This window comes from Amphiura filiformis, chromosome 19 (assembly GCF_039555335.1).
Source record: "Amphiura filiformis chromosome 19, Afil_fr2py, whole genome shotgun sequence".
Taxonomy (NCBI): domain Eukaryota; kingdom Metazoa; phylum Echinodermata; class Ophiuroidea; order Amphilepidida; family Amphiuridae; genus Amphiura; species Amphiura filiformis.
Window position 1 is genome coordinate 23,911,075 of NC_092646.1, and position 15,242 is coordinate 23,926,316.

The window sequence follows — 15,242 nt, forward strand, 5'->3', positions numbered from 1 at the left end:
ATCGGTATCAACGTAGCTTACATGCTATTAAAAGTAGAAGCCAAAAGGTGGTACATCACTGATGATTTAAATTCACTTCATTTTGGAAAGCTTACTATCAACAGATTTCGTTAAAATTTTGGATATGTGTTGCTGTTAGGGAAATAAAGTTGATAGATAAAATGGGAATAAGTGGTTCCTGATTTCTTTTATGACTTCATGAACTTGGTGCTCCACAACTATCAAAAAAGGAACTGGTTAAAATGCTTCTATTTTCAATGTTGAGCTATATTTTGTACTTTTAACTTGCGACATTATTTCACAGAAACTTAATTAAGCCATAGGTAACAGGTTACCACAACCATACTACAGCAATGTTGAAAAAAATTGTATTTCTTGTCACCTATACCACCATATTGGGTATTTTCCGTAAGCTTAACTTTTGTGATTTTGGTAACTATTTTATATTTATTTGTGAAATCCATCTCAACTAGGCATTCTAAATTGTACTCACCATTTACATCCTAAGGTATATTAGTATATCCACCTTGCACTTCTCGATATATATCCAGTTAAAGACAGAATATCAAAATTATGCCTCATTATGATATCACAGACTCTCACATGTGTATTCAAAATTGATGCTTAAATTTGACCTGAACCAATTGACCTATAACCTGACATACAGTGACCTGGTAGCCTTTTGTTCTCCTAACAACACAATATAGTATTAAATTGACTAATGACTATGCATCCATTGTGTAAGTGTTTATTTTATTTATTCAGTGTTAATATTAACCGTTATTTTGCATGCACCACTGGATTTTCTATAGAGAGTATAACAAAGGATTTAATGTATTCTATTCATGTACCCTACTTGAACATTTTGAATGGAATAAATTATGGTTTGTTATGAAACATACATCTGAGTTACTAGGATACAGTAAACAAAAAATATATAGGGCTAAAATGATTTACTAAAATGGGTTTAAAAGCACTTTGTATGTATATATATTTTATAAGTTCAGGACATGAGGTGATGAATATATTTATGTACTTTATAAATTTGCAAGAAAAAAAAGAAGAGGGGTACTGATGAAAATCAGGGTATTATTCCCCTTAAAAACTGAATTTAAAAATATATATATACCGGTATATATAATTGAAGAAACATCAAAAAAGAAGCAGGAGACGTAAAACATATGTTTATTTATTTTATTTTTATGGCCTTGGTTATACTGCATATATACATTATAGGCATAAATATAATTGTGCTGTTTTATTATTGCAAAAATATTAAGGTAAAAATAGACATTTTCACGCTACATTTATTTTCATGCTTTTTGCGTTCCAAGCTGCTCTCCCAAAAAATAACTAACGTGTGAATATATTCCTTTGTGTATAGGTCAATGTATGGAAGCTGAGAAACGTGAATTTTAAAACAATTAGAGAAATAGTTCAAAATTTGTGAAGTGTGTTTTAAAGGCACAAAAATTTCCACTTTTACAGTAATAAATTTATCATAATCAAGGTGAATTTTGGCCTTATAACTGTCTCTGACAGTCTCTCATAACAATGTATTGCCATATAATAAATTCAGTGATTCGGCACACCCTCTAACATGTGCACAGGGCATGTGCCCCATTGCCCACTTAGCTACGTCTCAACTGAATTACGATATCCTGCATTTTGGGTACAGGTTTATTTTATTGGACCAAGCAATATAACTCACAAATACCTTGTATTGTCTCACATGCAAATCATCCATCTGTTATAAGTGAACGCATCAACATCTCAGTACAAGTGCATTATTTTTTACTATTTCTCGAGCAACAAGTGATACGCATTTATTAACCTATTTCATACACAAGAAAAAAATCCCTTGATTTTTTCATTTTTATAACAAAATTGTCACTAAAAATCTGTAAAATGCAGGCCAATATAAATGCAACAACCCGCAAGTAAAATGAACGCATCCGAAAGCACTGCGCGTACTACGCGCCCGTGCAATTGTACAACATTTATGCATGGCTAGTAATTTACTAACGGAGGCTCTGATTGGTTCTCACTATCTATGAGTATACATGTATCCAACTTCAGTGAAATTTAACAAAGTAATGCACACATACTGTGCTGCGTCAGACACATCAACATCTCACAACATGCATGTGCAGTATTTAAATTGAAGACCTCAGAACCAAAAGTGAGTTAACTTGCATTAAGTGCATTTTAATATAAATGGCAAGAAGGTTGTTATATCCATGTAGTTTCAATGCAAGGAGATGGTTTTGTCCATGTTGTTTATATGCTCTTCAACATTATTTCAATTTGAAATTTGCACAAAGGGTGTAGATAGCCCCTTGTAGCAGATATTGACACTAACAAATTTTCATGATTTTGTGACATAACCCCTTCTTACTCCTGAGTACTAAAGAGTTATTAACCTATTGAGTTTATTTGTTCCACTAGCTGCCCATGCCCCTGTAACAGCTTATAAGAGTCCACCCAGTGCCTTTACAAAAACAAACTGTGATATTATTAATTCTGCCCAAGTAAATTTTGATCATGATCTGAAACATATGACACACACTGATGAGTGATGATGACGAATATTTTGAGCTATTTTTACGTATGCATTTAGGGGGCTATCATTTTCTTCGAAAGGGGTGTCCCAAATATACAGGGGTCATAAATTTTTTGAAAGAGGGTGATAAAATTTTTGTTGACCAAAATGTAGGGAGTCACAAGATGACCACAGATAGTGTGTTTATTTTATTCAAAAAGACTGATTTCAATACAATTTTAGCACATATGCAAAGTACAATAAAAGAACAAGAAAGCTATAGTACAATTACTGAAAACATAGTGGAGGACTGAGAAATAAGCCAGGGGCCTGTCAGGTCCCAGACTCCAGGTGTATCGGTGGTAGTGGGGTTATAAATTTTTGTTGCCAACAAAGGGGGGGTTGCAATTTTATTGATGCCAACTTTTTGTAAATTTGGGACCCCCCTTCCAAAGAAAATGATAGCCCCCTATAAACAATAGACCTTTTTCTCAGACGTCACCAATCAATCGATATTAGGGTCCAGCATTCGAGTCATCGGCACCCAAGCGCAAAATACCAGCGCTGGCCTGCTGATCAACTTTTTTATGCCACGCTAGGCGTCCTCGCGCGAATTGCCAGCTCATGATGCACGCGTTTAGTTCGTCACGGTGTAAAAAGTAAACAAAATTGTGAAACAAAACAAAGATTGAATTTTAAATAGCATCGCGATTTTTCCGTATCTTTTGTATTTTATGGCATCAAAACAAACTGGAACAAAGGTAACTAGTATAGACCACTTGACATCACTGTTTATCAACAAAGGAGAGGGACTCGTCTGTCGATATGCTTGAACGAGTCGCTACACTGTTCAATGGCTTTCTTGTACTATATTAAATGTGGCGGTCGATTTAAAATGCATGTGCCCTTAGCAAACTACGATGCGTACGCATACTGCAGGGCAAAGAACAATGGACACTGCCATAATGCGCGCGCATACTGCCGGGCAATGACATCACAGGCCAAGTGGTCTATACAGTTCCCGTTTAAACAAATATTTTATGGAATTTAAAGTGAAATATGACAATACAGAGGAGAAAATACGCAGTATTTGGTGTTTTTACACCGTGGACACGTGAGAAACGCATGTGTTGTTTGTTTACATCTCAGACCCCAATATCGATTAGGCGACGTCATCAGAAAAAGGTCTTTATAAAAAAGACATACACACCCACATACACACCTAAATACATACATACAATGTACATATACAATTTATACTGCGCATAATCTAATGAAAGGTCGAAGTGCCTTTACAAACTACAGCTGAGGCTGGAATAGAAACAAACAGAAATACATAATGAATAATTACATATTACATTTACATAAAAAGGTGTATTTTTAACAGCTTCTTGAAAACAATAAGAGAAACAGCTTCTCTGATGGAGAGAGGGAGCATGTTCCACAGCCGAGGTCCAATAACAGAAAAGGCCCGGTCTCCTGTTGAACAATGAGTTTTGGGAATATTGAGCCTAGTATGATCAACCGATGAATGAAGGTAATGATGAGAAATGCTTATCTCAAAGGAAAGGTATGTTGGTAGAGAGCCATTTAAATATTGGTACCTATAAATCAACACGTTGACGGACAGGTAGCCAATGAAGCCTCACCAGGTAAGGAGATATGTGCTCATGTCTCTTAACTCCGCAAATCAGGCGCACAGCTTTATTCTGAATACGCTGCAGTTTGTCAAATTGTGCATTGGTGATGCCTGCATGCAATGATTTTCTGTAGTCAAGGCCGAACAGAACAAGAGCATCCAAGACATCCAAATTCAAACTATTTTTTGAAATAATTTCATACTCTCCATTACTCAAATACAATTTCCTCTCTTGTCTTTTGACTCTACCCTGCACAAACATTGATGTTTTTAAATACACAGAGATCAAAAACACATGATTTTGTACAATCAAATGGTATTATTTTTTGTTGAGTTATGAGGATGAGTCATCAACGAGTTGAATTTTTCTGTTGTCGATGGTATATATTCTTCAGCAAATACATTTCAGTTTTCCTCATGTGATTATGTCTTGATGAACCTGCATGTAAATAAAAAAGGAAAAGAAGGGGACATAAATCACACTTGATTTGTTATTAAAATACCACATATTTTAGACATGTCCACCCCATGAAAAAATGAACACGTTTCTCACCAACACCACACTTGGCATATAATATGTTACTTTTGCGACCTTGAGCAATTTGTAGCTAAACTGGTCAACAGCACATTCTTTTCTCAGCAAATGAATCAGTTATGACTTTGGTATTGCTTATGTTTACTATCCGGCTAAATGTTGAATCAACAGTAGCGAACAAAACTGGATATTTGCTTTTCGTTTTGACTTCAGTGTCTCTTGAGAATGGCAACAATGTTCAACAGCACAGGTTACCAATTCTAACCCCGTAAAGGCAAGACAAAATGCAACTATCTAATTTTGTTACTACTGCTGATTAAATATTTAGCTTGTTAGTGACCCTATGCAATAAAAAAAAAAAAAAAAAAGTCAAAGGCGATTTAGTTGTTGAAATATTGCCCTTTAAAAAGAGCATTTTTTACACCCCTAACATGTATAATATGTTATTGTATGATTTTGTCAATCATGTTATATGCCATTTTGAGAGTCAAACTATAAAAATTCTACCCTTTCTTTTAATTTCATAATATAATCTTTCAGGTGCAAAAAAATATACTTCTCTCTCTTGTGCACCTCATGTACTGGGCCTTGGAAGTTTGTAAAATTTAGGAAATGTTTGTGGCCGGAGCAAATACAGGAATCTGGCATTATGCATTGGGGCTACATATGTTTGGTTTTTGACTGAATCATTGACATTGGCAGATTATAAAGACCATTCAAATAAAAGATATTTTTACCCCTTGAATTTTTACACTAAATTGGTCATTATTCATGTAGTGCTATACTTTCGTAGATAAGAATTATTTTCTATTTTGTCCATCATAGAAGCATATCAAAAAAAATAAAAAATCTATCATAACCTCATGAATTATATGTGAGTGAGTTTCGTGAATTAACAAAGAATACACTACACCTTGTTAATTATCCTTGTTAATTAATCCCTGTTACACAGGCTTAATTGCTAACACTCACTTCTCTGATCCAATGGATTTCTAATAAACTGTTTCTGGTAATCAGTGGTGCATTGCTGTTGGTTGATTGGTTGAAGATCCTCTACTTCATTTGGATGTTAAATAATGAAGAAGGAGGTGGCCTATATGCTTCACCCTGGCAGGGCGTAAGACAATGCGAAACACAAATTAATATATGCTAGGATCGGAAATAAACGATGCAAGCCCGAGAAATTATAATTTAAATGGCGTAATTGGGGCTCGAGCAAACTGGCATATGAAAATATTGAGAGAGAAAAAATCAGGACTCAGCGGGGATTGAACCCCGGTCGCTGGATTACCGGTCCAGAGCTTTACCACTGTACAACCTGAGTTCACAGTCGGTACTTTTCGGGCAATCTCAACTTAAGTCCCCATTATAACTCTCTCATTGTGTCTCAAGCGGCCAATTATATATTAAATAATGAAGAAGGAGGTGGCCTATATGCTTCACCCTGGCAGGGCGTAAGACAATGCGAAACACAAATTAATATATGCGAGGATCGGAAATAAACGATGCAAGCCCGAGAAATTATAATTTAAATGGCGTGATTGGGGCTCGAGCAAACTGGCATATGAAAATATTGAGAGAGAAAAAATCAGGACTCAGCGGGGATTGAACCCCGGTCGCTATCTGCAGTAGACAGCAAGTTGTACACATTGCTATCTTCAGTAGATAGCAAGTTGTACACATTGCTATCTTCAGTAGATAGCAAGTTGTACACATTGCTATCTTTAGTAGATAGCAAGTTGTACACATTGCTATCTTCAGTAGACAGCAAGTTGTATACATTGCTATCTTCAGTAGACAGAAAGTTGTATACATTGCTATCTACAGTAGACAGGAAGTTGTACCCATTGTCCAGCAAGTTGTACCCATTGCTCTTTATAGTTGACAGCAAGTTGTATGCATTACTATCTACAGTAGACAGCAAGTTTTACACATTTACACTATCTGCAGTAGACAGCAGGTTGTATGCATTGCTATCTTCAGTAGACAGCAAGCTGTATATACATTGCTATCTGCTGTAGACAGCAAGTTGTATGCATTGCTATCTTCAGTAGACAGCAGGTTGTATGCATTGCTATCTTCAGTTGACAGCAAGTTGTATACATTGCTATCTGCTGTAGACAGCAAGTTGTATGCATTGCTATCTTCAGTAGACAGCAGGTTGTATGCATTGCTATCTTCAGTAGACAGCAAGTTGTATACATTGCTATCTGCTGTAGACAGCAAGTTGTATACATTACTATCTACAGTAGACAGCAAGTTGTACCCATTGCTATCTTTATAGCTGAAGCAAGTTGTACCCATTGCTATCTTTATAGTTGACAGCAAGTTGTATGCATTGCTATCTTCAGTAGATAGCAAGTTGTACACATTGCTATCTTCAGTAGACAGCAAGTTGTATACATTGCTATCATCAGTAGACAGCAAGTTGTACCCATTGCTATCTTTATAGTTGACAGCAAGTTGTATGCATTGCTATCTACAGTAGACAGCAAGTTTTACACATTGCTATCTGCAGTAGACAGCATGTTGTACGCATTGCTATCTTCAGTAGGCAGCAAGTTGTATGCATTGCTATCTTCAGTAGACAGCAAGTTGTATGCATTACTATCTACAGTAGACAGCAAGTTGTATACATTGCTATCATCAGTAGACAGCAAGTTGTACCCATTGCTATCTTTATAGTTGACAGCAAGTTGTATGCATTGCTATCAACAGTAGACAGCAAGTTTTACACATTGCTATCTGCAGTAGACAGCATGTTATACGCATTGCTATCTTCAGTAGGCAGCAAGTTGTATGCATTGCTATCTTCAGTAGACAGCAAGTTGTATGCATTACTATCTACAGTAGACAGCAAGTTGTACCCATTGCTATCTTTATAGCTGAAGCAAGTTGTACCCATTGCTATCTTCAGTAGACAGCAAGTTGTATGCATTGCTATCTTCAGTAGACAGCAAGTTGTATACATTGCTATCTGCTGTAGACAGCAAGTTGTATGCATTGCTATCTTCAGTAGACAGCAGGTTGTATGCATTGCTATCTTCAGTAGACAGCAAGTTGTATACATTGCTATCTGCTGTAGACAGCAAGTTGTATACATTACTATCTACAGTAGACAGCAAGTTGTACCCATTGCTATCTTTATAGCTGAAGCAAGTTGTACCCATTGCTATCTTTATAGTTGACAGCAAGTTGTATGCATTGCTATCTTCAGTAGATAGCAAGTTGTACACATTGCTATCTTCAGTAGACAGCAAGTTGTATACATTGCTATCTTCAGTAGACAGCAAGTTGTATACATTGCTATCATCAGTAGACAGCAAGTTGTACCCATTGCTATCTTTATAGTTGACAGCAAGTTGTATGCATTGCTATCTACAGTAGACAGCAAGTTTTACACATTGCTATCTGCAGTAGACAGCATGTTGTACGCATTGCTATCTTCAGTAGGCAGCAAGTTGTATGCATTGCTATCTTCAGTAGACAACAAGTTGTATGCATTACTATCTACAGTAGACAGCAAGTTGTACCCATTGCTATCTTTATAGCTGAAGCAAGTTGTACCCATTGCTATCTTTATAGTTGACAGCAAGTTGTATGCATTGCTATCTTCAGTAGATAGCAAGTTGTACACATTGCTATCTTCAGTAGACCGCAAGTTGTATACATTGCTATCTTCAGTAGACAGCAAGTTGTATACATTGCTATCATCAGTAGACAGCAAGTTGTACCCATTGCTATCTTTATAGTTGACAGCAAGTTGTATGCATTGCTATCTACAGTAGACAGCAAGTTTTACACATTGCTATCTGCAGTAGACAGCATGTTGTACGCATTGCTATCTTCAGTAGGCAGCAAGTTGTATGCATTGCTATCTTCAGTAGACAGCAAGTTGTATGCATTACTATCTACAGTAGACAGCAAGTTGTACCCATTGCTATCTTTATAGCTGAAGCAAGTTGTACCCATTGCTATCTTCAGTAGACAGCAAGTTGTATGCATTGCTATCTTCAGTAGACAGCAAGTTTTACACATTGCTATCTTCAGTAGATAGCAAGTTGTACACATTGCTATCTTCAGTAGACATCAAGTTGTATACATTGCTATCTTCAGTAGACAGCAAGTTGTATACATTGCTATCTTCAGTAGACAGCAAGTTGTACCCATTGCCATCTTTATAGTTGACAGCAAGTTGTACCCATTGCTATCTTTATAGCTGAAGCAAGTTGTACCCATTGCTATCTTCAGTAGACAGCAAGTTGTATGCATTGCTATCTTCAGTAGACAGCAAGTTGTATACATTGCTATCTGCTGTAGACAGCAAGTTGTATGCATTGCTATCTTCAGTAGACAGCAGGTTGTATGCATTGCTATCTTCAGTAGACAGCAAGTTGTATGCATTGCTATCTTCAGTAGACAGCAAGTTGTATGCATTACTATCTACAGTAGACAGCAAGTTGTACCCATTGCTATCTTTATAGCTGACAGCAAGTTGTACCCATTGCTCTCTTTATAGTTGACAGCAAGTTGTATGCATTGCTATCTACAGTAGACAGCAAGTTTTACACATTGCTATCTTCAGTAGACAGCAGGTTGTATGCATTGCTATCTTCAGTTGACAGCAAGTTGTATACATTGCTATCTGCTGTAGACAGCAAGTTGTATGCATTGCTATCTTCAGTAGACAGCAGGTTGTATGCATTGCTATCTTCAGTAGACAGCAAGTTGTATACATTGCTATCTGCTGTAGACAGCAAGTTGTATACATTACTATCTACAGTAGACAGCAAGTTGTACCCATTGCTATCTTTATAGCTGAAGCAAGTTGTACCCATTGCTATCTTTATAGTTGACAGCAAGTTGTATGCATTGCTATCTTCAGTAGATAGCAAGTTGTAAACATTGCTATCTTCAGTAGACAGCAAGTTTTAAACATTGCTATCTTCAGTAGATAGCAAGTTGTACACATTGCTATCTTCAGTAGACAGCAAGTTGTATACATTGCTATCTGCTGTAGACAGCAAGTTGTACCCATTGCTATCTTTATAGTTGACATCAAGTTGTACCCATTGCTATCTTTATAGTTGACAGCAAGTTGTATGCATTGCTACAGTAGACAGCAAGTTTTACACATTGCTATCTGCAGTAGACAGCAAGTTGTATACATTGCTATCTACAGTAGACAGCAAGTTGTACCCATTGCTATCTTTAGCTGACAGCAAGTTGTATGCATTGCTATCGGCAGTAGACAGCATGTTGTACGCATTGCTATCTTCAGTATACAGCAAGTTGTATCCATTGCTATCTTTAGTTGACAGCAAGTTGTATGCATTGCTATCTACAGCCGACAGCAAGTAGTACGCATTGCTATCTTCAGTAGACAGCAAGTTGTATACATTGCTATCTGCTTTCATGTTCATCTATTTTTTGTTGTTTTTTGATAAACTGTGTTTTAAATTGTACTTGTCTGTTTTTTGTTGTTTACCCTGCATGGGTTTGTGTTTCCATTCTTTGTGTTTTTAATGAATAAAGAGTGATTGATATGATATAAATTCATTTTTCGCCAGTTATAAGATGAACAAACATATAATTTACAACTAAACACTGTGTTGCATCCATGAAAACTCTTTCTACCATTTCTTGAATCATATCATGATGTCATTAGTAAACAGATGTAGACATGCATAGCCAACAGCAGCAGCACAACCAGGGTGTTTATCAAAAGTAAATACCATGACCAAGACATAGACCAGGGTGTATGATATCAAAGTAAACAGAAAGCATGATTTAGACTAAAATGCACCCTATCCCCAAACTCCAGGTTAACAATATCCTGCAGGATCCAATTTTACAAACATGACCACTATTTCAAGTTAAAGAAGGTCAACAAACATCTTTCAATTTACCTCTCTCTATTTCCAATTTGAACTTCCATTGGGATTATCAGCAGATGTTGCAGAACCACTATTCTCATCAGTGCTGGGATGTACCGATCCAGATTCATAATCAATGCTCTCAAAGGGCTTACTGTAATAAAACGAATTGAATTCAATCTTATTTTTATTCATCAACAACATTGTACTTGCCTATTTCTCTTCAGATATTTTGCATGAAAAAAATTGATGCTTCCTGATGTTTCCTTATGCCAAACACAAACCTCCATCCTATTTCCATATTGTACCTAATAAATGCTCCAGCTCCAATAAATGCCCCATGCATATTTTTTCACTGAAAAAGTGACTGAAATGCAAAAACTGGCATAAGCTTAGCTAAAAACTGGCATTTGCAGCATATTTGATATCAATAAATTGCATGGACAAAACTACCAACTTTCATGCAGTCCATTACCAAATCAAAGTAGAATCACATTCTTGCATAAAATGCACCGCTCGATAACAGATTTACAGATGACCTGCTGCTTGTCAACTCTTGTTGTTTCTTGATTCTTGATTCTGGACACAATCATCTTGGATTTGAACTGGAAGTAGGTCGTATTTCTTGATTTTAATGCCCTCTTTCAAAAACTCCACAATATGCACAAAATAAGGACAAAAAATAACATAAAGTTTAGGAAATTGGACAAACAAAACCTTTCCAACCAAGTAAAGCAGGGACTAGGGATTTCAACATCAATAAGCTTAGATACTGAATAAGTTAGTGATGGTGATAACTACATTTTCAAAATTTCTAATTTTGTTTTTGAGTAGATCAGATCATGTCACATCTATGTATTTGTTTTAATTTTATAACATGCTGTACCATACATTACAGATCTCATCAAATTCAATAATTACCTGCATGCTCTAGCAGCAGCTTTAATCTAGCTCACCTGCCTGTTGTTGAGCACCCCAACAGCATTATTTGCCCTCTCCTCTGTCTTTATCAACTTTCAATCCAAGCAGGCAATCACAGCTGCAAGATCTATAGAAAAGAAAAAGGAAAACTCATTGTTGATGGGTTAAAAAAATTGGGCTGGCTGTCCAAAACACAATGTCCTTGATATAGGTAGAGTGCGCCCCATATTATATAGTGCAGCTACTCCCATGTTTGATTGGATTTCCTGAAGAGCAGGAAACCACAAGATTTTACCATGCACATGCATGCATCTGGGCCAGAGCCAAAAATGGTCATCACTCAACCTAAAAGTTATAAAATTGACACCACGTATAATGCATTGTCCAGTTTCAATTCTGTTGTTTGATTTTTGATACTTTCATAAAGATCATTAATATGGAAACATTAAAAAAAATGTGTTTCTGCTGCATTTATTTTTGAGGTGATATGCCTACTTTTTCTGTTTGCAACCAGACATGTCATCTCTCCTATTTATACAATACTCATCGTCATTTTTATAGGGGGTAGCGGGTTTTAGGCTGAACAAAAAAAATGGGTATGACACAGAACCATCACATACCTGTTTCCTCTCCATAAGGATTACATTTGCACCATTACATTTTGAAAATGGTCCTTAACTCTCTCCTTCATCATGAGGGCCACATCAATAATTGTTCAGACTACATTTTGTATATAGGCACAAACATCCCCTTCCACATAGCACTGTGGTCAGTGTGGTGGCAATTCTGTCTCTGTAAATTAAGAATTAGGGTATATAATTATATCAGACATAACTGACCCTGACCTGTTAGCGCTGCTCGTCCTGCTTGGCTACCCCGTGATTAGCACCAGAACCCTGTTTTACCAAAAAAGTAAGGTATTATAGCAAACCTTGCACAATGAAGATAGTAAAGTCAGCAAACACCTTGTATATACCAAAGACAGTAAGTCGAATTCATGCCTTGCTGTCTTTGGTAAACACCACATCTACTGCAGATAGCAAGGCATACTTGTTGTTTGCTGAAAATAGTAAGGTATACAACTTGCTGTCTACTGTAGATAGCAAGGATATGCATAAAACTTGACATCTACTGATAATAACAAGGTATATATAACTTGCTGTCTACTGTAGATAGCAATGCATACAATTTGCTGAACATAGTAAGGTATACAACTTCTTCTCTACTACTGTAAGCATACACCTTGCTATTTACTGAAGATAGCAAGGCATACCACCTTGCTGTCTACTGAAGAAAGCAACCATATAAAGAGTTGCCAATTAACTGAAGATACATGTAGCACGACAAACAAATTGCTGCTTACTGTAGATAGCAAGGCTAGGCATACAACTTAGATAGCAAGGCATATAACTTGCTTTCTACTGTACAGGTAGATAGCAAGGCATACAACTTGCTCTCTACTGAAGATAGTAAGATACAAGTTGAGGTCTGCTGGAGATAGCATGGCACACAACTTGCTGTTCACTGAATTGCTGTCTACTGTATGTAGCAAGGGCATGCATACATCTTGGCATCTGCTGATAATAGCAAGGCATGCATCATGCTGTCTTCTGTAGATGGCAAGATATACAACTGGCTGTCTAATGAAGATAGCAAAGGTATACAACTTGCTGTCTACTGTAGATAACATGCAAGGCATACAACTTGCTGTTCATTGAAAATAATATGGTATGCAACTTGCTGTCAACTCAACATTTTTGGACTCAAACATGAACTTTAGGACCTGAGTCAAAATCCCATATTACTTGACTCGAAACTTCAATGACTTGACTCAAGCCCTTCATGACTCAACTTGACTTGAGACTCGAGCATGGTGACCCGATTACAAGTCTGATGAGAGCTATTCTTCCTTCAACCATCTTGTAGGTACAAATTGATTTGTGTGTGCATCAGTTGGACAATACTTGCAGAGCATCACACAACTGTTATCGTGCATTGGCGTGTTGGTTTGTGTGCGTGAAGTATCAAATGCTGAAGGCACCCAAAAACACATGTATGTACCTACAAGATGGCGGACATGACATTACAAGAATAACCACCACAGTTTCTATGTATACTAATTTTAAAATGTGTCTGGATAAATGTTCGTTTTTCTCATTATTATCCAACAAAAGTATGTTGAACCTAAATGAAGAATTGCATGCCATTTGTGTAATTATACAGCTAATTTTTCTGCCTGTATACTTTTCATACACTCCTAGATAGTGAGAAACAGTAGTGAATGGATAAATGTATTATATCGTTGATGTCATGGGCTTAACTTTGGTTGACAATAGAATAAGCATTGATTGACAAGGTTACCCCTACATCCTTGTTGTTAGTGAAATCCCCGGTGAAATCACAATGAGGTAAACCATAAAACCTAGAGCGAATGGACTTTACATGTGATGTTGTCTTCTCAGACTTGATATTATAAGCATATCAAAGTCCTAATGTGGAGAATATCAGTCTGAGCAACCTTAGTTGTATAGTTGAATATTACTACTACTACATAGAGTCCACAAGTTCCCCCTAAATACTTTTTGAAATAATCGAAAAATATTTGACAGAATGCAAATTTGTAAAAAGGTAAGGATAGCTTTATACCAAATCTACACACATGGCCTACCTTGCCACGGGGGAGTAGCTTGCCCGGCCAAGCTTTCTGTCGCCATCTACCCTATCAAAATATTTGGGGGATTTATACCCCACACCCCAGGTCGGATCTACGCCTCTGGTCGCAACACGGTGTATGTTAAGTCAGTTGCATTGCATATGATATGCCGGTGTTTTATAAATAGGCACGATAAAATGATATGAATGGGGGGTGTCTTGAGGTTGGAAATATTTCAAACTGAAAGCTGTAATCAGGAGCGTAGGCGGGAGGTAGTCGCCCCCTATGATCACTAAAAAAAAAACCCAGTTTTTTAATGTTTTTTCAGTCAGAAAAGGACAAAATTTTGCGCATTTGTGAGTGTGGCGAGCTTAAAAAATTAGGTTCTTTATGCTTTCTTGGTCAAAATTTTAGGAAAAGGTCCAAAACAGGTCTACCTTCTAAAATCAGCCCCCAATAAATCCTGGCTACACTAATACATTACTGGCTAGCACTTGCTCGAGAAACACTAGCCACGAATGCTCGAGGCATTCGTGGCTAGTGTTTCTCGAGCAAGCTAGCACTAGCAGTGACTTGAGTAAGCTTAAAGCTTTAGCGTGTTTAAATAGTTACTGTCCTAGTTCAGTTCGTGAAATAACCCATTAAAACAAACTTAGAAAAGAGTACTACGATCTTCTATAATAATCTTACCAAAACTGACAACACAAATCCGTAGCAGTCTGGCGATTTGGATCTTAAATTCGCACAAACAACGAGGAAAGTTGCATCACCGAAGTACAATGTATGCCGTGTGTCGCCGTCCAGATTCAGATTCATGTCCATTTGTAAACAAAGTTGAACACCCCGCTACCCCGCTGAAGTGCGTGGCCCGTTGACCATTTTTGGAAAGTGTACGTACATATACATGTACGTCGTTGTGTGCATGTACAGTGGGTAACTTGATTTCTGACCAAGATTCTGCTTGCTGCATCTGCCACTTTGGACACAGCGCATTGCCGCTGGTCACCGCTAGCGTTTCTGGTGCAACTGCGTTGAAGCAAAATCGTCAGATCGACAAATATGAAACCCGGGGGTTG

General features: G+C 37.1%; 1 long non-coding RNA gene across 2 annotated transcripts; it reads right to left on the minus strand.

Annotated features, from left to right (window-relative positions):
- Positions 1-4,418: 4,418 nt before the first annotated feature.
- LOC140140307 (uncharacterized) lies at positions 4,419-14,953 on the minus strand. Of its 2 annotated transcripts, none has more exons than XR_011857247.1 (5): positions 14,857-14,953; positions 12,134-12,305; positions 11,549-11,640; positions 10,626-10,746; positions 4,419-4,620 (listed from the first exon to the last, which is right to left on the minus strand). It is a non-coding gene; the product is annotated as an uncharacterized lncRNA (long non-coding RNA). The 2 variants fall into 2 exon arrangements; XR_011857246.1 differs by having other exon boundaries at positions 11,514-11,640.
- Positions 14,954-15,242: the final 289 nt, after the last annotated feature.